The 23,322-nt window shown below is 34.6% G+C and overlaps 1 pseudogene; it reads right to left on the reverse strand.

Annotated features, from left to right (window-relative positions):
• Positions 1-1,100: 1,100 nt before the first annotated feature.
• On the reverse strand, positions 1,101-15,307 carry LOC127546521 (THO complex subunit 4-like; annotated as a pseudogene).
• Positions 15,308-23,322: the final 8,015 nt, after the last annotated feature.

Consider the following 23,322-nt stretch of genomic DNA (forward strand, 5'->3'; position numbering starts at 1 on the left):
CTATATTACAAAACAATATCTAACAAATAGTGCTACTCTTTCTCCTCCTGCTCTTCTTCCTCCTTTTTTCCCCTCCTTTTCCTACTCCTACTTCTACTAGTACAACTGCTACTAGACTTATTTATATTCAACTGAAATATAGATCTGTTTTAGATCTCACTTATTTGGTGAGATCTATTTAGATCTCACTGATTTGAAAATTCTCTACAATGAGACAGATCACAATCTTAGCACGCCTGCTAATTCAGATAGAATTCATGTGATAGGAAAAAAGGTCAAGAATATGTTTTTCAAAATGTAAAAGAAGTGAAGGACAAATATGGTGGCACCCAGAGAATCCCTGCCAAACTTGGAATAAATGTGGGCTGCAGAGTGAGCTGCTCCATGACCTCTTCACTGCCTATTGGGCACCAGGACTCAAGATGGAACATAATCAATAAAATACAGATAGAAGATCAAGAACCAATGAGATCATGTCCAGAAAAAGGAAACAATTTCCAAAGTCAGATTAGAATTTACTTATGACTAGATTTCCATATGTTGGAATACATGAGTTTTTTTTTTTTTTGGTGGACTAACAACAAATAATTTTTTCCAGGCATATTTGTGACTCATACTCACGTATCAGCTTTACCAATGTTCTCTCATTTTTTCTTAACCTACATAACATATAAAAATATCTTTAAAAAAATTTTATCTTTATGTTCAGATGACCTGGCAGCCTGGTACAACTCAACTCAACCACTACTTAGAGAAAATTCAAGGTCTTTCCAGCCCTTCCTCCCCCCAAAAAATCAGGGGGATAGTTTACATCAGAAGTACATAAATGCGAATTAAGAGATGGAGAGAAATAGGAGGAGAAATGTTCATCCAAGACAATCGAACACCTGCAGTTGTTTAGCTATAGCTCAACTTGTTTTTGCAAAGTCTCAAGTCACAAATCAGACATAGTCCAAGGTCACATTGCCATAAGAGGTCTTCACTAAATTTATCCCATTCAATCAGCATCCATGAGGGGAGTCTACAGTCCTCTATTCTGCCTTCCAGCAAAAAGGGTAAAGGAGAATCGTGGGTCCTGTTCCATGCAGGGAATATGCTGGCTAGTTTAACTCGAATTCAACCATGGCATTATAAGCATCCAGTTGTGCATCTTGTTCTTCTCTGGAAAGCTGGAATTTCTTGCAGTCCCTCGTTCTGGTCCTCACTTGCCTCCAGGGCCGCCTCTCGGGGTGTAGCCTCCAAAGCTGCGGCTCCCAGTCATTCCACCTCTATTTTCACTCTGTGCAGGTCGTCTTTGTTTATGAGTCTGTGCTAGAACAAGCTGGACGTTCATGGGTCTATCATCCAAGGTGACACCATCATAGCGTTTCATGGCCTTTAGAGCATCGGCTTTTCTCTCAAAGTGAACATTTGCTGTTCCTAAGCTTCCGCCAGACCGATCATAATGCACAGCTGCCTTCTTCAGAGTTCCAAAGGCAGAAAATAGTTCCTGAATATCGGCATCCGAGACCCCACGATCCAGATTGGAGATCAGCAACTTGGTCCCGGTCTCAGCTCCGGACTCGCCTCCAAAGTTACTGTGGAACACGTCGGGCTGCCTCTTGTCAGAAAGCCACTTGGGTCGTCTGTAGGGCGCGGGTCAGTTGCTGCCGCCGCCCCAGGCACCTCCTCAGGCCACGGCCCGCCTGTTCCGGATGGGGTCCCCACCTCCAAAGTCACTGTGGAACACGTCGGGGTGCCTCTTGTCTGAAAGCCACTTGGGTCGGCTAGAGGGTGGGCGTCTGTATATTTTATATATATCTCAAATATATAGCAAACACATGAGTCAAGTCTCTCTCTCTCTCTCTCTCTCTCTCTCTCTCTCTCTCTCTCTTTATATATATATATATATAGCAAATATATAGCAAACCCATGAGTCAAGTGAGTTCAATGTAAATTTTGTTTCATGTATTAAAAAAATTTTTTTTGGTGCTGAGTATCCTATAGAATGGAGACAGCTAAAGTCACTTTATGGCCTGTAATGTTGGAGATATTTGAAAGGCAGTGGGGATTGGAAGAAATATCTAGCCCTATATTTTGTTTTTAATTCTTCAAAAGCAGTTGTCTTTCCTTATTTTTAATTCTTCAAAAACACTTGTCTTTCCTGTTTCACTCTATCACAATGCAAGTTTTGTAATTTCTTAAAAATTGTCTCTATTCTTCTTTCTTCCTCCTGTTCAATTCTGTGCCTTATTCATTATTGTAGCTTCCTACTAGGAGGTGTGACTTGGTGTAATCTCTATATTGTCATCTACAAACAGAACAGGATCATCTAGAACTTCTTATTCACAAAGAATTCTCTTAACTTGGAATCTCTGATAAATCTTTTCCTTTGCAGTGAAGAATATTTCCACTGGCTAGCAAGGATTTTCCTGTGATACACCTTGCTTGATTTTTGATGTTGGAGAATTAATTTTATTGTTCTATTATATAATGAAACTTGAATGACTTTGTTATATGGATAGGGGATTCTGTTATAAAAGAACTTGTTAGATGGTTATTGTCCTACCAGATCAAAATTTTAGTGATAATAAATAACAAATATAATATATTATATTCTCTTTTATTTAATTGTGAAATATAGGTGGCCAACTTCTGAATATAATTTGCAAAGACTTGTTCTTAATGCTCTTAGTTAATGTAGAGATGACACAAAATTTTTGTATAGATGGAAGAGTATGAGTGCTGGAATTCTGGAGAAATATACTTGAAAAAAGGATACTTACAACAAGGTGTTAACTCAATGGAATTGATAATGATTCTTTAGTTCACATATATCTAGTATGAGATAATGATATATTATATCTATTACATTATAGATATATCTACATATAATATATCTAATATATCATCTATTATTATAATATCTAGTATGATATAATGATATCACTCTAATTTGATATACCAACTCTAGTTGGCATATACTCAATATGCTGTAATGATGTAATTGTAATAAGGTATTTAAAGGCTGAGAGAATTGGGGACACAGAGTGAACAGACTGTGACAGACACAGATCGTGAAGGAGACAAGATTGTGAAGGAGACAATAAAGACTTTAGACTCTATTCCTGACCATCCTCGTGATGACTATCCTGCTGAGACCAAGGTCCTGGGGACCTCCAGAAAGCTAGACTGGACATTACAGAAGAATAGGCAATGCATTTAGTAGCTATAGTTTTTCTTCATATTAATAAGGTCTGAAATTTCCTCACACCTTTATTATTTTTTTGCTCTCTAAATATCTTGTGTAATGATCCTTCATGGCTCTCAAAATTATGTTGCTTACACAAATATTCTCTGCATTAACTTGGTTCAATCTGAATATTTTTCCATTTTTGTTCTTTTTATACTATTTCTATATTCCCTATATGAATACTTTACTACATTTCTATATTCCCTATATGAACACATTTGGGACTATGATGTTATAATTTTGAAAATAAATCCATCTCCTACTTATGTGTGTTGTCTATGACTCTGCTGTCTTACTTGTCTCTATTTTTGTGGTTATTAAAATTGTCCAACCTATAAGAATAAATTTTGAGGCAGAGCTCTGAGACAATGGCACTTTAATGAAGGGTATGTGATCTTGAATGAAATGGATCTCATATCTTTCTCATTATTTGAAATTTCCTTTCTTTCAGGACCTTATTTTATAAGGTCTTTTGATACATGAACAGCGTGAAGGAATAGCATAAAGTACCAAAAACCCATTGGTTGATAGATTTTGCTTTGTGGGCCAAAAATGATGCATTAGCTAGAAATGGTGTGTCAGAGAGTGGGTCTTGAGTTGGGTGAAACAATGGGCGTCTCCATTGACTAAATGGTCATAAAATGGTCACCTGCTGATGTTAGACAAGAGAAAGTAGTATGGAGTTACAAAAATAAGTTGAGGATATTCCATGTAATTGAATCATCTTTGCCACATAAGTCTTGGTCACCATAATAAGGAAAAACACGGAGAGAAGGCCTATAAGTAGCTTCCAGTGATAGAGCAAGTGAATTTACAATCTGCAATTCACAGCTCTGGGGCCTAATACACAGATCTTATAATCATTCCCTCTATGGAATCATAGCAAACTGATTAATACTGATTGGAAGAGAGCAAGGGTCCAAATGAATTGTTTCTCAAACTCTCTCTAAATGTACTTATCTCCTTTTGTGGTTTCAAATCTTTAAATGGATGGTTTCTAAACCTATATATTTAATTCTATTTTTTTTCTATTTCACTAGATTCTCACATCACCAAACACCTGCTCAATATATACACATCTATAATTTATTGGTTTCTCAAACTCAGTACAAATAAATTGGATTTCATTTTAATCTCCCTAAAACCTTATTTTTCATATCTTTCTATTACTGCTGAAGGTACCTCAAATCACCTAGCCACATGAGCTCATAACTTCAGAATCATCAGTGATTTACATAATCAAAGGTTTTATAGACCTTGATCTTTTTTCTTTGAGAATCAAGACATTTTTTCCTTCTGCAATATTGTGATGCCTTTCCTGTTTTCCACAATTCTCCAAATATTATCTACAGTGACTCAGGCATCCCAATTGGTACTTCTTTGGGCACCTGGGGATATGGATTATCTGAGTCAGGTGACTTGAATTCTTCAAGAATAACTAGATCTCTCCTATTTATCTTGGTATCAGTTCCCTGTTAGTCATTTTTCTTCTATAATTTTTAGTACAAAGATAATTTTCCTTGACAGAAAAAACAGAAGAAAAATATGAATTGAATTCCTCAATCTTCTCTCTTTATTGTTAGCTTTTATCCCATGCACTCAAGAAGTAGTCTTTAACTGCACTTTCCTGAGATAATTAAACTCCTCTTTTCACTAGTCTTTTTTTCTCATAGTCATAATCAATTGACAAATCCAAAACACAGCTTACATTTGTCTCCTTCATTAACTTGCCTTGACTATTTCAATAAGTTTCTAATTGCTTTCCTTGCTTTCAGTCTATTATTTTGCAAATACATTTTCTACCAAGGAGCCAAAATAGCATTCTTAGCCATATTAGGTACTAGGAATAAAAAGGTGAACCTGTCACATCCTATTGCAACAATTTCCATTGATTTCCTATTGCCTTTAGGACAAAATACAACTTTTTTTTTCAGCCTGAAGTTTATTGTACTTCATAATTAGCTCCTATATGTCTTTGTAGATTTTCAATATTTTCCTTTATATATTCTTTTTTAGTCACACTGGCACACTAGATATTTCTTGAACTTGTTATTCTATCTATTAGCTATATACTATTGTGTCCCCTCTCCCCACTTGCAAAATAGGGGTTTTGAAGGTGAGAACATTTTCCCCCTTTGTATCTTTGTTATAATTTGAAATTTTATAGAGGTAAAAAATAAGCATAAAGGTCAGTAATTGTCAATGTGTTCTCAATCATCTTCTTCAAGGGAGTGACAATATTATCCATAATTTTTTCAATTGTTCTTTTCTGTTCTTGAAAATGAAACCCATTATATTTTTAAATTCCTTTTTTCCCCAACCGTACATTTTCCCTCCTATTCTCCAGTCTCATTTCTACCTTCTTTAGTGCTATTTTTTACTTTCTTATATAGCATTTCAAGATCTGAAATATGAGGCCAAAATCGGTGTGCCACTATCACAATTAATGAAGATAGCTTTTTATAATGAAATGCCATCATATCTGTTTCAATATTTGTATTTTTGTCCGTTGTCCCCTTTCATCTATAAAATGTCATGACATAATCTGTCTTAGTTCATATGCCAAACTTTTTTACCTCAACTGTTTTTTGCTGTTATTTTTTCTATTTGCTTTCTACATGCCCATACTTAATGGATTTATGATGGCATTGACATGGACAGAAGTCACAAACCATTTATACCTCTCATCATATGGATTCTTATGCATACCTTTAAAAATATCTTCTTCAGAGTGTCTATTGAAATGTCCTGAATGCCTTATTCTGATTCTTTTGATTTTATATATCAGGATAATCTGTGCTTATCCCTCATATTCAATATATCATCAGTCCACTTTTCCCCATTTGTACATCCCTTATCTTGCATAATCTTTGTTTGGCAATGTATTGAGTCCTGTTCATGCCCACCAAGTACCTTACCATAATGCATTCACAAAATTTTTTCAGATGAGTCAATATTTTTAACTGGATTGATCTCTGGAGACAGTTAAGAGGTTCTTATAATCATTTTGATGTTAAATTTCAATAAGAAAGGGAGATCATATTAAATTTTCCTCTTTTAAAAATTTCAAATCCAGGCAATAAAAGTTTGTTTTTGCTTGTAAATTTGGGTAAGATGCAATTACATGAAGAGCCATTGTTTCATCTTTACTCTTTCTTCTAACTGTATATTTTAACAGGTAGACTGTCTGGCCCTACACATGGAGATGATTCTGAAATAATCCCTAATTTAGGTCAATGGTTACTTGTTACTTAAGGTAAAGTTGGTTTTACTTTATTTTTTTTGACAATGCTATTTATACCAACTATATCCATTGCTTTACATCTCTTTTCTTGAAGAAAATACTCAAGATATTTTCTGTAGAGAATTTTAATCACTTCATTGATTTCTTCGGCAAATATTTGTTCACTATTTATAATATGTTTAGCTTTGGTAAAAGTTATGTGGAGACTACAAAGAACTATAATAATTATTTTTAGAGTATCCAAAGAAATATAATAATTCTTGCCCTTGAGGGTTTGAGAGAGATTAAACTTATAAAACTTAAATAATGATACAAAACAAAATATAAACCATTCCAAAAGATGTCACATTATCAAGGGGTCTTGGGTATATCATTTATTATCTCTAGGTCTCAGTTTCCTCATCTATAAAATGAAGGGGTTAGAATAGATTAACTTTCTGGCCCTTTACAGATTGATAGGCTGCTGAATAGTTTACAAGTTTTTGTTATCTTTTATTTTCTAATAGTAAACAGCTAGCAAATAGCTGATATTAACTAATGAGCTAATAATAAGCACCTGCAACTAGGTGTCAGGTCTGTGCCAGGCCTGAAGGCAGGAAGATTCACCTTTCTGAGTTTAAATCTAATTTCCAGTATTTACTGGCTGTGAAATCTTGAGCAAAGCATTTAACCCTGTTTGCCTCAGTCTTCTCATATGTGAAATGAGCTGGAGAAGGAAATGCAAACCACTACATTATTTTTGCCTAGAAAACCCCAAATGGAGTCAGAAACAATAGAATCATACTGATTAGCAACTGAACCACAACATTCCTTAATACTAAAAAACATATTTTCTAATATTTGTTCTTTATGTATTTTCACTTTCTTATAAGTTATTCCAAATTAAAGTATATGTTGGCTTGTTTTGGAGAATGATTGAGTTTTGTGCTGAATTTCTATCACTTAATCTTTTACAACTTATTTTATATTTGCATTTTCAATGTTCTTCATAAAGTTCTTTTGCTTATTCTGTTACTGAATCCTGGAAAGTATGATGACCACAGGTCCCATGAGATGACATTACTTGTCTTTGGATGCATAATAAAGTAATTTCTTTTAATCACTGAATCATTAAAATCTTTTAATCATTTTTTTCTCCAAGGAAAACCTTCATGTCACCCTATTCCTGATCTACAGTGTCATCATACCTTCTATTTTATTTTGTAAGACTACAAAAAGTTAAATTAATGTTTATAGACAGTCTAAAAATGCACTGGTCCCCTTGTCAACCTCTTTTTCTCTTTCTCTATAGAAACTGAGATCATCCTGGACTGAAGGTCAATTTGTTATTCTTCTTTGTTTCAAGGTTGTCATGACCAAACATCTCACCAAATAGTGACCATTTTTTTCATTAATAATCTTTCCTTTTCTTAAGAATGTTGGTTTTACTCAAATTTATTAAGAGATATATTATAAACCTTTGGCAAGAGACCAGAACTACTGATTTATATCAGCTTTTGTCTTATATTATCAATTGTCAATTTCAGTTATTCATGCTTTAGCTCTTTCCCAGTGCCATCAATAAATTAGATTTGAATCAACACAGTTCATGGATAGATTTCTTTCCAACAAATTATAAAGGGTTGCTTTTCAGATTGTCTTTGTGGGCATATTGTTGCTAAGTAAATTATTTTTTGTAATTCTCTGTCACATGTAGAGAAGAGTTTCCTCTTTTACTCAAAAAAGCAAAACTAAATGAGAAATATTAACTGTACATTAATAAGAAAAAAGAAATGACTATCCATTAAAGTCAACAATTCATAAATTAATGGAAGAAATAAATTAACAGGAAAGGAAGGGGGAGGAAATCATTATCTCTACACATCCTAGAAAGTGCTGTTTAATTAACCACAATTAATGAGAGTACAGTCATGTGCATTTCCACATTTATAAATTCTTGGGTATTTTCATTGCAAAGACTCAGAGAAAGGTTGTGTGTGTGTGTGTGTGTGTGTGTGTGTGTGTGTGTACATGTGTGGAGAAAGAACAAGAGAGAGAGCAAGGGTGGGAGCGAGGGCAGGAGGGAGGGAAGGAGGGAGAGTTGTATGTGGGATGGTAGCATATCAGGAACACATACAAACCAGCCTCGTGGTTATAATAACTTTGCTTTACCTATTTCTTGATCAATGTCAAGATGTGTAAGTAAAGCCCTATGCTAGGCAGACATGAAGAATTCAAAGGTGAAAGATGATTCAATCTCTTCATAAAAATGGTGATATGATATATAGGGCAGATTATTATAAGGAAAAAAGAGAAATCCAGGTAATACTATTTGAAATATGAGGAAGGATAGAAAGTATTAATTTGTAGAAATAGATGTAAGCTGATGGAAAATCTCAGAACTTTTCCTTGGAGGAAATCACATCTGAGCTATGCTTTGAAGGACTTGGGGAATGAGAGATTAATCATTTCATTATTTTGTTCAGAAAACATTTATTAAACACCTACTATATTCTATGAAGAAATACAATAAATAGTTCCTGCACTTCCTTCCAATCTTGTTGGAGAGAGACCACTACCACTCATTAATAATAGATGCCAATGTACTTATGATCCAATATATTTAGATGATTTACTTCATGACCAGTAAAATATGTTTGGTGGTAGTAGGAGTGGGATTATAATCGAAAGTCCTTTCAAAATTCTAAATTTATTACCATTTGACTACTGTGTAATTAATTAATCAATAACTCATATATTTGTTAAGCACCTATTATGTATCAGGCACTAACTGACATGAATAAAAATACAAAGGATACCTCACCCTGCTCCCCAACAATCTATTAAGGGAGACAATATGTGCTTAAATAAATACATATAGAATAGGTTCAAAATAAAAGTAAACAAAATAGGCAGGAAAGCAGTTACAAAATAGGGAATAAGGTCATTAGAAATTGGGATCAAGAAAGTTTTCATGAAAAATAGAAAATGATACTTAAGGTATATTTTGAAAGAAAAGAGGGATCTAGGAGATATGAAAGATGAGGTAGTGCACCCCAAGAAATGTCAAGATATAGGGAGAGAATCTTATTTATGAGGAATTATGAAGGCAATTAAACTTTTAAACTAATTAATTTACATTGGATAGTAAAGGACTGATAAATGCAACTAGGTAACATAACAGGTAGAATGCTGAGCCTGAATCAGGAAGAACTGAGCCCAGAACCAGCACCATTTTCCTGACCCAGTTTCATAATGCCCATTTATTATTTAATTTGGTAGACTACTTTTGATGTATGCCCAAACATGATGTTATTTTTTATTATAGCTTTTTATTTACAAGATATATGCATGGGTAATTTTTCAGTATTGACATTTGCAAAACCTTTTGTTCCAATTTTTCCCTTCCTTCTCCTCACCCCTTCCCCCAGATGGCAGGTAGACCAATACATGTTAAATATGTTAAATACAATATATGTATATATGTCTATACAGTTGTTTTGCTGCACAAGAAAAATTGGACTTTGAAATAATGTACAATTAACCTGTGAAGGAAATAAAAAATGCAGGAGGACAAAAATAGAGGGATTGGGAATTCTATGTAGTGGTTCACACTCATTTCCCAGAGTTCTTTTGTTGGGTGTAGCTGGTTCTATTCATTACTGCTCTATTGGAACTGCCTTGGTTCATCTCATTGTTGAAGAGAACCATGTCCATCAGAATTGATCATCATATAGTTTTGTTATTGAAGTATATAATGATCTCCTGGTCCTGCTCATTTCATTCAGCATCAGTTCATGTAAGTCTTTCTAGACCTTTCTGAAATCCTCCTGCTGTTCAGTTCTTACAGAAAAATAATATTCCATAATATTCATATACCACAATTTATTCAGCCATTCTCCAATTGATGGGCATCCACTCAGTTTCCAGTTTCTGGCCACTATAAAGAGGGCTGCCACAAATATTCTTGCACATACAGGTCCCTTTCCCTTCTTTAGGATCTCTTTGAGATATAAGCCCAGTAGTAACACTTCTGGATCAAAAGGTATGAACAGTTTGATAACTTTTTGAGTATAGTTCCAAATCGCTCTCCAGAATGGCTGGATGTATTCACAATTCCACCAACAATGTATCAGTGGCCCAATTTTCCCACATCCCCTCTAATATTCCATGTTATCTTTCCCTGTCATTCTAGGCAATTTGACAGATATGTAGTGGTATCTCAGAGTTGTCTTAATTTGCATTTCTCTAATTAATAATGACTTGGAGTATCTTTTCATATGGCTAGAAATAGTTTCAATTTCTTCATCTGAGAATTGTCTGTTCATATCCTTTGATCATTTATCAATTGGAGAATGGCTTGATTTCTTATAAATTTGAGTAAATTCTCTATATATTTTGGAAATTAGGCCTTTATTAGAAACTTTGACTGTAAAACTGTTTTCCCAGTTTATTGCTTCCCTTTTAATCTTCTCTGCATTAATTTTATTTGTACAAAACCTTTTCAATTTGATATAACATGATGTTATTTTTTGTACCTCCAGTTTTATTGACATGGTTTATTTTAGTCTTACAAACATTTATAGATTTCTTCTCTGTCTTGAGAGTACTGCTAGGTGGCATGGTTAATAGAATACCAAGGGTAGAACCAGGAAAATTCATATTTGAACTCATGACTTCAAATGTGGCCTCAGACATTTACTGTGTGAACCTGGGTAAGTCATTTAATTTTGTTTGCCTCAAGTTCTTTACCTGTAAAATGAACTGGAAAAGGAAATAGCAAACCACTCCAGTATTTTGCTAAGAAAACACCAAATGAGGTCATGAAGAATTGTACTTGACTAAAACAATTCAAAAATAAAACAACATTAACAAAAACTAATGATAATTATCTCATCTGTAATCTAATGCAACAATGCATATCTGTAGCAATCAATCCTTGAGCCCTCACTTCTCTAGAAAACAATATTCTCTAGGAGCATGATATACATTACTTACCAGATTTATAGAGAAGAATTAGAGCATGGTAAGATAGAAAAGGGATAATTTTTGTTATATTAAATAATTTTTTTTGTACAAATAAAATCAATATAGCCAAGATTAGAAGGAAAGCATAAAGTTGCAGGAAAAAAAAATTATGCTTTCCTGGGGCAGAGCCAAGATGGCAGAGACAACACACATTTCTCTCTGACCTTCTTTACAACCCTCACAATAATTAGAAAATCCAGCCTCTGAATTAGCTCAGGACAGGCAGAACATACAAATATTGGGAGTGCAACAAATTATCAGCAGAAGATAATTTCAAAGATTGCCAAAAAAAAAAAAAAAGTCTGTTTCAATTGGAAATGGGAGGCAGGCAGCCAGGGCAACCAGTACAAATGGCAATTCAGATATCTCAGAATCCTGGGGCAGAGAAATTATGGGAGGAAATAGACCAGAAAATATGTGTTTCAATCAGAAATGGGAGAGAGACAGTTAAGCACAAACAGCTGACCCCAAATACCAGCCCAGACAGCACAGAGCCCTGGGGCATTGCTAAGGACTCCATGTGGCAGAGGCAGCACCAGGAGTGAATCAGCACTGACCCAGCAGCTGTGGTTGCTTGGAAAACCTCTCCTACCCTAAAGGCACACCTAAGCTAGACCTTAACTTAACTTTTAAAAAATGAGTAAAAAAGTAAAGAGGACTCTAACAATTGACATATTTTATGGCAAAAGAGAACAGATTTCAAAACCTGAGGAGACTAAAGGCAGATTGCCTCCAGATGAAGCTCCAAGGGGTGAAATAACTTGGTAATTATGCAATAACATAAGGCTCTCCTAGAAGAACTTAGAAAGGATCTTAAAAGAGAGTTAGAGGAAAAATGAGGAAAGAAAATGAAAGCTTTTCAAGAGACTCTGGAAAAGGCAACACAAAATAGACATAGTGATATGGAAAAAGCATATAACTCATTAAAAGATAGATTTGATAAATTGGAAAAAGAAAACAGCTCCCAGAAAAACAGAATTTGTGAAACAGAAAAAGAAAATAACTTCTTAAAAAACAAAATTTGTGAAATGCAAAAATAAAATAACTCCCTAAAAACAGAATTTTGAAATGGAAAAAATTCCATAGAACAAAACAATTCATTCAAAAATTCAGTTGGACAAATACAAAAAGAAGTTAAAAAAATAAATGAAGAAAACAACACACTAAAATTCAGAATTGAACAAATGGAAACAAATGACTTAATAAGGCAACAATAATCAGTAAACAAAACAAAAAAAATGAAAAAATAGGAAAAATATAAAATATTGAATGGGGAAAACAACCAATTTGGAAAATAGATCTAGAAGAGACAATCTAAGGATTATTGGAATCCCTGAAATACATGATGAAAAAATAGCTTAGACACTATTTTTCAGGAAATCATCAAAGAGAACTGCCCAGATGTCATAGAAACAGAAAGTAAAATAGACATTGAAAGAATTCATCTATCACCTATAGAAAGATACCCAAACTAAAACTCCAAGAAATGTAGTGGCTAAATTCCAGAGCTATCAGACCAAGGAAAAAATACTACAAGTAGCCAGAAAAAAAAAACAATTCAAATGCCGAGGAGCCACAGGATCTAGCACCTTCCACATTAAAGGATGGAAGGGCCTGGAATCATATTCTGAAAGGCAAAGGAATTTGGTATGTAGCCAAGAATAAAGTACCCTGATAAACTGAGCATTTTCTTCCAGGGAAGAAGATGGACATTTAATGGAATAGGTGAATTCCATATATTTCTGATGAAAAAAAAAACAGAGCTAAACAAAAAGTTTGACCTCCAAAATAGGACTCAACAGAATCATAAAAACGTAAAAAGAATTCTTGAGAACTGTATTTGTGTCATGGATATACATAAAGAGTACATATTTATTTTGCTTTATTGTTATAAGAAAGTATCTAGAGGTGGAAAGGACATTGTACCAGAAAAAGGGAAAAGTGGAGTTATTATATCTCACGAAGAGGCAAAGGAAATCTATTATCTCTGAGGGAAAGAAGAGAGGGGGATGATCATAGTGCGAATCTTATTCTCATCAGAATTTGCTCAAAGAGAAAATATAAGACATATTTGGTTTACAGAGAAACTTCTCCCACCACATTGAAAAGTGGGAGGGAAGAAGTGAAAAGGGAAGGGGTAGGATAAATAGAAGGGAGCACAGAAATTAAAAGGGAAAGGTTTAAGAATAGGAGAGGGACTCTAAGGGAGAGGAAGGAATCCTAAAGAGGGAGGGCTGTTTGAGGCAAGGGGTGCTCATAAGTTTAATACTAGGGAGGGGGGTAAGCAGAAAAGGAAAGAGAAAAGTATAATCGGGGTTAACAAGATTGCAGAATTAGTAATTTTAAGCACACATATGAATGGGGTAAACTCCCTCATAAAGTGAAGGCAGATAGCAGACTGGATTAAAAGCCAGAATCCCACAATGTGTTGTTTACAGGAAATACACTTGAAGCAGGGAGATACATATAGAGAGAGTAAAGAGAGAGAAAGTAAAAGAGAGTAAAAGACTGGAACAGAATCTACTATGCTTCAGGTGAAGTCAAAAAAGCAGGGGTAGCAATCCTGATCTCAGATCAAGCAAAAGCAAAAATTGATCTAATTAAAAGAGGTAAGGAAGGGCACTCTATCTTGCTAAAGGGCAGCATAATGAAGCAATATAAATACTAAACATATATGCACCAGTGTAATGGCCTGAAGCTCAAGTTGATGCATTGAGGTCCCAAGCACGTGAGGCTAAATAGTAATTGGACCATACTCTGTTAATATATGCTTGGAGAAAGAATGCTCTCCCCCACTCTTTGTGCAAGTTTTGAGGTGTTGTATGGAAAATGACATAGGGACGATTTTGGTGGGTGGAGAGAGAGAGGCGGAGAGAGAGGAGAGAGACTGCTAGTTGGGTTCATGTAGCAGTTGCTCACTTTCTATTGCCATCCCCCTTTACCTCCACCAAGAATAAAGATCGAGGATTTTCCCTTAACCTGAATTCCTGACTCTGGCTGATTTTAAAATACACGGTCATCACAGTGTAGCATCTAAATTCCTAAAAGAGAAGTTAAGAAAGCTGCAAGAATAAACAGACAGCAGAACTATAAGATCTCAACCTTGTACTCTCAGAACTAGATAAATCAAACTACAAAATAAATAAGAAAGAAATTAAAGAGGTTAATAGAATACTAGAGAAGTTAGACATGATAGATCTATGGAGAAAACTAAATGAGACAGAAAGGAGTATACTTTCTTCTCAGCAGTCTATGGAACTTAAACAAAAATTGACCATATATTGGGACATAAAGATCTCAAATTCAAATGCATAAAGGCAGAAATAGTAAATGTATCCTTTTCAGATCACAATGCAATAAAATTTCCATAACTCTTCCAACACTATTTCCACCAATAGATCTCTCAGTGTCTTTATTTTTTTGACTATGGACCTCAGAAATAATTTAACTAAGTCTTTACCTAAAAGGAATCCCCTCTTCATCATTCTTAGCAAGTCTTGAGATCTTTGTTTAAAAACTTCTAATGATGGGAAACTTACTATGAAGCAGTCCTTTGCATTTTTGTTCAATATTGTTGTTCAGTTCTTTTGGTTCTGTCTTCATGTTTAAGTCTTCATGATTCCATTTAGGGTTTTCTTAGAAAAAATATTGGAGTCGTTTGTCATTTCCTTCTCAATTATTTTACAGATGAGGAAACTGAGGCAGACTGAGTTAAATGACTTGGCTGGCATCATGCCATTAATGTTTGAGACAGGGTGTGCACTCAGCTTCTCTTGATTCCAAGGCTGGTGCCGTGTCCATTGCACAGACTGCTTGACTGTCATTTTTGAATAATAGGAAGTTTTCCTCTCCCCACTCCTCTGCTCCTGCAAAGTCAAAAACCTGCTTTTTTGTAAATTTCATGTATTGCTTTTATTTTTTCCTTCTGAGACCAAACTGAGTAAGTGACCTTGGTCCCTTTGCCTTTTGTGCTTCAGATTCCTTATTTGTAAAATAAGGAAGTGGTACTAGTTGAATGCTATGATCCATTCCAGTTCTATTTCCTATATTACTATACTCCTAAAATTAACCCTCACTCTCTTGGGAAAGTCCATCTTTCCTCTGCTTCTACAGTTTTATAATGAATTATGTATTATCTCAACTCATTTTTAGATTTTACATTCTGAATTATTAATTCTTCTACAAGTGTCACAATAAGGTATTTGCTACAGATTGCTTTTATTAGTGGTTTTAAATGAGTATCCCTGAAATAATAGCTACTATTTATACAGTGCTTAGAATAATTGATAATCACTGTCCTGAGTATTTTGTAATTATCATCTCACTTTATCCTCACAACAATCTTGGGAGATTACATGCTATGATTGTCCTCATTTTAAAGATGAGGAAACTGAGGAAACCAGAAATTGAGTAGCTTGTTTAAATACCTAGTGAAAGCTGAGGTTGGATTTGTACATATTTCTTGACTCCACACCTAGCATTCTACCCACTGTACCACATGTGTAATAAACACATGAAATTGAGCTTTAGGTCAACAATGTATCATAATAGGAAACTGATTTTCTGCTATTAATTCTTCCTCTGAAGCTTTAAAAGTTGCAATGAATTCAGTTGACATTCCCAAGCACCATGTTGGTAATAAAGCCTTTGGGAGCTATTTCATTGCACGTCAGTAGGGGAATCCAAGAAAAGGCTGGATGATCACTTATCATCAATATTATGGTAGGGATTCTTGTTCAGCTATGGATTAGAATGAATAGCTATTGTGATCTACTTCAACTTAATAATGAGGAAACTCATTGGGGTGAGAATAGGGGACAGGATGTGACATTATGTGTTTTTCAAGAAGGAAGGAATAGGATCCAGAACACAGAAAATAGAGTTGTTATCAGTGGGCAGTTGTCATTGTTTTCCAAGGCTATCAGGTAATTTCAAAAGGTTTTATAGAAGAAAGCCTAAAGGCAGCTAAATGGCACATTGGAACACTGTATTTTCAATAAAAGGTTTGAATTTTACCCCAAATGCATACTGTGTCTGTAACCCCTATTTAATCACTCCCTGCCCTAGTTTCCTCAGATGTAAAATAAAAATAAATAACAACACCCATTTCTCATGGTTAATGTGAGAATCAAATGAGATAACACACACACACAGTGCCCTATATATATGTATACGTGTATATAAATATAAATAAATATAATTGCTATCAATAATGACAAATATTAGTAATAAAAACTATTATTGTTATTATTAAAGTCATAGCATGCTAAGTGAATCCCTTTTGTAAGGTTTATGAGAAGAAATTATAACAGAATGAAAATGAAATTGTAACAGAATGAAAATGTGTGGTTGGTTGGATTGTATTTTGTGTCATCAGAAAAGAGAGCTTTGAAAAGAGATAAAATCACTTTATTTAAATAAAATGGGAATATGGCTTTCAATTTAAACATTTTATCTCTGTACTACTCAAATGATAATTGAAAATCAGTACTGGGAAGAGACAATAGAAATGACATCAACTCATCTATGAAATTTAGCTTAGGTAAATTAACTGCCAGAAAAGGAGTGCAAAGTCAACAAGTATCTGATTTTCTTGATAAATGGAAAAAGATAGCTATCAAAGGTAACACTGATTAAAATATAAACTTGTTTGTAAAAATGTTGCTTGCCAAAAAAAATGCATACTAAACAAAGATATTTGCCCCTTTTAGCAATGTAAGGACTCATATATGAGAGAGACAACACCCTACTCACACATAGGTTCTATCAGTTCAGAAACAGAAATATTGGGAAGCTGTGGGAATCCAGATCTGTACCTCCATATAGATGCACATTATATAAAACTCTAATAGACCAAAGGTGTTTCCCAAATAATCTTCATTGTGTCACATAGTAAATTTTCAGGGCAGAATGGTGCCATTGAAATATATACAAGTCAAGATGGCGGAGATGACACATGTTTCTCTCTGACCTTCTCTACAACCCTCACACTAATTATAAAATTCAGTCTCTGAATTAACTCTGGACCAGCAGAACCCACGAATATTAGGAGTGCAACAAATTATTAGCAGAAGATAATTTTGAAAATTGACAGAAAAGATCTGTTTCAATTGGAAACAGGAGGGAGGCAGCCAGTGCAACCAGCTGAGTATAAATGCCAGTGAAGACAGTGCAGAGTCCGTGGTGGTGCAGTCTCTGTGTGGCAGAGAATCTACAGGAAGAAACAGACCGGAAAAGGACTTTTTCAATCAGAAACAGGAGGGAGGCAGCCTAACAAAACAGTTGACCACAAATGCTAGTACAGACAGCAGCAGAGTCCCAGGGACTCCAGGGGCAGTGCCAACTCTGCAGGGAAGGAGAATCTATGGGGAAGAATCTACAACAGTGTTGGCCACTCTGCCCTGGTTGCAAGCCAGTGGATCAGCAAAGAAGTTATAAAACATTCAACACAAACAAAAAAGATCAATAGTGAACCCCAAAATGCCAGAATCTCACAGGACCTGGCCACGCCCACCCAGCACTGAGAATGAATCAGCATTGACCCTGTGCAGCTTCAGTCACTTGGAAAACCTCCCTTGCCCTAAAGGCAGACCTTAAGTTTAAAAAAATGAGTAAAAATGTAAAGAGGATCTGACAATAGACAGCTTTTATGGTGAAAGAGATGAACAGATTTCAAACCCTGAGGAGACTAAAGGCAGATTGTCACCAGATGAAGCTCCAAAAGACAATATAATCTGGTCTCCATCTCACAAGGCTCTCCTAGATGAAATTAAAAAGGATCTTAAAAGAGAGTTAGGAAAAAATGAGGAAAGGAAATAAAAAATTTGCAAGAGGGTTTGGAAAACGCAACACAGAAACTATCTGAAGAAAATTCACTATAAAATAAACTTAGTGAAATGGAAAAAGCATATAATGCATTAAAAGATAGATTTGACAAAATTGAAAAAGAAAGCAACTCCCAGAAAAACAGAATTTGTGAAACAGAAAAAGAAAATAAGTTCTTATAAAAGCAAAATTTGTGAAATGGAAAAAAAAATTGATAGAACAAAACAACTCATTTAAAAAGTCAATTGGACAAATAAAAAAAGAAGTAAAAAAAGTAAATGAAAAAAATATTTTACTAAAAACCAAAATTGAACAAATGGAAATGAATGACTCCATGAGACAACAAGTACCAGTCAAACAAAACTAAAAAAATGAAAAAATAGAAAACAATGTAAAATACCTACTTGGGAACACAAATGACCTGAAAAATAGATATAGGAGAGACAATCTAAGAATTACTGCACTTCCTGAAATACATGATGAAAAAAGGCCTTTCAGGAAATCATCAAAGAAAACTGCCTATAGAAACAGAAGGTAAAATGACCATTGAAAGAATTCTCCAAACACTTCCTAAAAAAAGACCCCAAAGTTAAAATCTTAAGGAATATTGTGGCTAAATTTGAGAACTATTGGACCAAGGAAAAAAATATTACAAGCAGCCAGAAAGAAACATTTCAAATACTGAGGAGACACAATGAGGATTACCTAGCAGCTTACACTTTTGCAGGAGTCCTCAAACTTTTTTTAAATAGGGGGCTAGTTCACTGTCCCTCAGACTTTTGGAAGACCAGACTATAGTAAAAACAAAAACTTTGTTTTGTGCATTTTTAAATAAAGAAACTTCATAGCCCTGGGTGAGGGGGATAAACATCCTCAGTTGCTGCATCTGGCCTGTAGGCTATAGTTTGAGGACCCCTGAAAAGGATTGAAGGTCCTGGAATCTGATATTCTTAAAGGCAAAGGAACTTGGAATGCAGTCAAATATAAATTACCCTGCTAAACTGAATATTTTCTTTCAGGGAAGAAGATGGACATTCAGTGAAACTGGTGAGTTCCAGTTTTTTTTTTTTAAATTTTGATCTTTTTTTCTTTTCTTTTTAATTATAACTTTTTATTTATAGAACATATGCATGGGTAATTTTTTACAACATTATCCCTTGCACTCACTTCTGTTCTGACATTTCTCTTCTCTACCTCCTCTCCCTCCACTCCCTCCCCTAGATGGCAGGCAGTCTTATACATTTAAATATGTTATAGTATATCCTAGATAGAATATATGTGTGCATAACTGTACAGTTTTCTTGTTGCACAAGAAGAATTGGATTCAGAAGGTAAAAATAACCTGAGAAGAAAAACAAAAATGCAAATAGTCCACATTCATTTCCAAGTGTTCTTTCTCTGGGTGTAGCTGATTCTATCCATCATTGATCAATTGAAACTGAATTGGATCTTCTCTTTGTCGAAGATATCCACTTCCATAAGAATACATCCTCATACAGTATTGTTGTTGAAGTGTATAATGATTTCCTGGTTCTGCTCATTTCACTTAGCATCAGTTCATGTAAGTCTCTCCAAGCCTCTCTATAGTCATTCTTACAGAACAATAATATTCCATAACATTCATATACCACAATTTACCCAACTGTTCTCCAATTGATGGGCATCCATTCATTTTCCAGTTTCTGGCCACTACAAAAAGGGCTGCCAAAAACATTTTGGCACATGCAGGTCCCTTTCTCTTTTTTAATATCTCTGTGGGATATAAACCCAATAGTAACACTGATGGATAAAGGGTCTGAACAGTTAGATAACTTTTTGAGCATAGTTCCAAATTGTTCTCCAGAATGGCTGGATTCATTCACAACTCCACCAACAATGCACCAGTGTTCCACTTTTCCTGCATCCCCTCCAGCATTCATCACCATCTTTTCCTGTCATCTTAGCCAATCTGACAGGTATGTAGTGGTATCTCAGAGTTGTCTTAATATGCATTTCAATGATCAATACTGATTTGGAACACCTTTTTATGTGAGTAGAAATAATTTCAATTTCATCATCTGAAAATTGTTCATATTCTTTGAACATTTATCAGTTGGAGAATGGCTTGATTTCTTATAAATTAGAGTCAATTCTCTATATAATTTGAAAATGAGACTTTTATCAGAACTTTTAATTGTAAAAATGTTTTCCCAATTTATTGCTTTCCTTCTAATCTTGTTTGCATTAGTTTTGTTTCGTCTGGGACACTAATACATTGTTGGTGGACCTGTGAATGGATCCAGCCATTCTGGAGAGCAATTTGGAACTATGCTCAAAAAGTTATCAAACTGTGCATATCCTTTGATCTAGCAGTGTTTCTACTCTTAAAGTTATCCTAAAGGAGGGAAAGGGACTCACATGTGCAAAAAATGTTTGTGGCAGCCCTCTTTGTAGTGGCAAGAAACTAGAAACTGAGCTGATGCCCATCAATTGGAAAATGGCTGAATAAATTATGGTATATGAATACTATGGAATACTATTGCTTTGTAAAAAAACAACTAGTAGGATGATTTCAGAGAGGTTGGAGAGACCTACATGAATTGATGCTGAGTGAATGATCAGAACCAGGAGATCATTATACACAGCAACAACAAGACTATACAAGGATCAATTCTAATGGTTATGGCTCTCTTCAACACGGAGATGATTCAAACCAGTTCCACTGATGCAGTGATAAAGAGAGCTATCTACACCCAGAGAGAGAACCATGGGAACAGAGTGTGGATCACCACATAGCATTCTCACTCTCTCTGTTGTTATTTGCTTGAATTTTGTTTTCTTTCTCAGTTTTTCTTTTTTTTTGCCTTCTTGATCTGATTTTTCTTGTGTAACAAGGTAATTGTATAAATATGTATACATATATTGGCTCTAACATGTATTTCAACATATCTAACATATATTGGAGTATCTGCCAGCTAGGGAAGGGGGTCGGAGTAAGGAGGGGAAAATTTGGAGCAAAAGGTTATGCAAGGGTCAATGTTGGAAAAATTACCCATGCACATACTTTGTAAATAAAAAGTTTTGTAAAAAAAAAGAAATACCTACAAGTCTACTTAATGATATAAATAATCAGGATTGGATTTAAAGAACCTGAACTAGAATCCCTTTCTGCCATTTAAAAGTTGTGCTCTTAAACGAGGTTTCTTCAACCACCTATATATATTGGTTCTCTCATCTATAAAAGAGAAGTGGTAGACCTGCAGAATTTTTTCCATATGATATTATGATCTGTCCTATTGTTAACTGATTACTAAGGTCCCTTCAGTTCCAAATCTATGCCTTTAAGACTCTAACCTTTTCACATATTTATAGGGTTTTTATTTTCCTCATATGAAAGGAGAGGGTCCGATTAGATAAATTCTAGGATACTTTCTTATCCTATAATCCTATATTCCAGTTATGTATGTGTATACATACATATCTATGTATCTCTTTCTGTCTCTGTCCCCACCTCCTCCTCTGTGTGTATGTCTGTCTGTCTACTCTACGTCTCTCTGTCTCTCTCTCCCTCCCTTCACCCTTTTCCTCCCCATCTCTCCAATACTCTGAATTTCTGTCTGTTTTTCCATCTTCTCTCCTTTCTCCTCCTCTTTCTCTTCTCCTCTTCTCTCTTTTCCTTTCTCTTTGTCTTCCTCATCTTTTCTCTTCCAAAGTGCAGAACAGGCAAATTCAAATGAAGTTCAGATACTGGAGTAATTATCTAGTTGAGATATATAAAATGAATCAATAGTTTGATAGGGATTTATCCAGTTGTCACTGTATAGTAAGCAGTATACAATTGAAAGGCAGTTTGGCAGAATGTCAAGAGAACTTGATTTACAGTGAGAATAACTGAATTCAAATTCCGGCTCTGCTACTCACTCTTTGGGTGGCCTTCAAATTTCTTGGCCTCAGTTTCCTTATGTATAAATTGAGAAGACTGAACTGCAAAAAAGGATTTAGAAATGTAAGAAATCACAATCACAATTAACTTGTTCACACACATAATAAGAGTTAGGTAAAGTGAGAGGTAAAGAACTGGGGTTCTTATTGCAAAAGCTTCATGGCATAAGGAGAAAAAAGAATATTCCCTTTGGAATCAGAATATCAGGATTTAAGTCCCAGCTCTCTTCTAAAATAACTGTATGACTTCAGGGAAATTTTGCAATGTATTTGGACTTAAGCTTGCTGACAAGATGGGCAAGAGTTTCTTTTTGTCCCTTCTAGACCAAAATCTTGTGATTCCATTGTACCCTTTTTTGAAGCACTTTTATAATTTGTATATTAAGGTTGCCTGATGGGCACTTGAGAAATGTCAAATCATTACTTTGGAGACAGTCCCACTGTAATTTAGGTAAATAAGAAAAATAAATTGTGGGAATATTATAAAAATAGATGATGATGATTTGAAACAAGACATTCTACATTAGCAAATAATTTAATATATTCATACTAACATCCATGTTTGTAGTTTAAAATTCCAGGACCAGCTCCAACTTGGTTTCTGCTAAATTTGAAATGGAAATACAAATGAATACTAAGAAGCATATGAAAGAAATTATGAATGAAAACAGAACAATTTCAAATGTCAACAGGACTCTGAGCCATCCATTCTATGCTTTGAAACCTTTCTGTCTGAAGAACTAATGACTTTATAATTATTTCTAATATGTCATTTATCAAAAATTTTATTTGAAGTTAGAAAACTTAGATGTTGTTCTCTTTCTGCCCCAGGACATCTTGGAAAATGAGTTGCATTCTCCTGATACATTTTCCCCACTGAAATATTTTGAAATAAATACTCATCCAAACAGTTTTATATCATGCCATCTGTGCAAGATGGAGCTTTATAAAAGAACTGCTCCTCACTCAGCACAATAGCTTTCAAAGTCTTTATTGTGGACTACAATAATTGAATGCTGCTTTATAGAATTAAACAATCTAACACATTTTAATTTTCCTTAAATAACCAAAGTGTTTTGTTTATATAATGATC

Source organism: Antechinus flavipes, chromosome 2, assembly GCF_016432865.1.
Source record: "Antechinus flavipes isolate AdamAnt ecotype Samford, QLD, Australia chromosome 2, AdamAnt_v2, whole genome shotgun sequence".
In the NCBI taxonomy this organism is placed as follows: domain Eukaryota; kingdom Metazoa; phylum Chordata; class Mammalia; order Dasyuromorphia; family Dasyuridae; genus Antechinus; species Antechinus flavipes.